At 60.2% G+C, this 1230-nt stretch overlaps 1 long non-coding RNA gene across 1 annotated transcript in view; it reads left to right on the top strand.

The window, feature by feature from the left end:
- Positions 1-6: 6 nt before the first annotated feature.
- The window catches only part of LOC111731882, a 3343-nt gene continuing 2119 nt past the window's right edge, over positions 7-1230 (top strand). Inside the window, exon 1 of the long non-coding RNA XR_002777360.1 lies at positions 7-519. This is a non-coding gene — a long non-coding RNA (uncharacterized LOC111731882). The remainder of the gene's footprint in view (positions 520-1230) is intronic.

Genomic DNA, 1230 nt, shown 5'->3' with positions numbered 1-1230 from the left:
AGGCCACCTTCGTCTCCACGGGCCATGCAGGAACTCAGTTGGTGAGAACTCGGATAGGTGACCGGTACACTCGCCATTCTGTTGAGGACCAAGTCGGCTCGGGGGCCAGACTGGTGTCAGAGACGGACACTCGGGGCACGTCAGTCGGCATTTCTCAAATTGCACGTCACTGAGTAGCGAGACCCATTTGACTGGTAGAAACCAGTGTCTTGAAAATGAAGGAGAAATGATCAACATGTGTCACATCAGGAAAGACCTGGTCAACTGCTGTCACTGCACACATGGCACGTGTGCACACACGAAGCGCACACGCGTACTGGGCTGTGGTACACTTCCTTACTGTGGATCTTGATGGAAAACACTGGAAAGTCACCGCTGTTCACTGCACTTTGGTCACACCACTGAAACGATCCTCCCCAGAGCTGGGACCCTCGTATGATGCAAGCAGCAGGGTGCAAGCAGCAGGGTGCAAGCTCTGGGTGCAAGCAGCAGGTCCAGAGCCCTCTGGGCAACCAAAGGGTGAGCTGGTCACTACACTCCGCGCCCCCTCCGCCCAAAATAGGCCCTTGACGTGAGGGGACAGAGCTCGCTCTGACGCAGGACCACGTATGTGTGAGCTAAGCAGTCGGCTCTAGGCACAGCGGCCTGGCGGACACCTGCCCAGATGCACAGTGGGGGCCATGGGAGGTGCCCAGACGAAGGCCTTGCCACAGCACGGGTACCCCGAACATTACGCAGCTCACACACGGGGTCCCCACCACCAAGCACCAGGCAGGCAGGCAGTCTGGAAAGTTCCGTGGCCAGTCAGGGAGCAGCCCAGCTCCAAATGCTTCTCTCTGGGTGCTGTAGCCCCTCACCCTAGAGCTGGCTCCCTGGGCACGGGCGGCTGTGACAGTGCCAGCCCAGGCCTCATGCTGTTTTGCCCTCCCGCTGCCCCTCGTCTGGGCACAGAGGCCAGCAGGGCCTGTCTCCCTCCAGTCTGGCCCATGTCCACCCTCTCTTCTTTCTTCTCTGCGGTGCGAAATCCCAGGTCAGGGCTCAGGCAGAGGAGTCTCGGTTCACCCGCATGGTGGTGGGGTGGCAGGCAGTGGCCGGAAGCCCCCACTTTCAGCTTGGGAAGCATCCTCCTGCTTCGCCTCATTCCTTTCAGTGCTCAGTGACTGAAACCTCCACCCTGGAGCCGAGGAGAAGCCCACAGTCGTGCAGGGGCCGGAGGGGGCTGGGGCCAAA

The sequence above is a fragment of the Pteropus vampyrus genome, unplaced genomic scaffold (genome assembly GCF_000151845.1).
Source record: "Pteropus vampyrus isolate Shadow unplaced genomic scaffold, Pvam_2.0 Scaffold405, whole genome shotgun sequence".
NCBI classification, from domain to species: domain Eukaryota; kingdom Metazoa; phylum Chordata; class Mammalia; order Chiroptera; family Pteropodidae; genus Pteropus; species Pteropus vampyrus.
The sequence above is the reverse complement of the archived record's forward strand: the minus strand, read 5'-3'. Positions and strand labels throughout refer to the sequence as shown.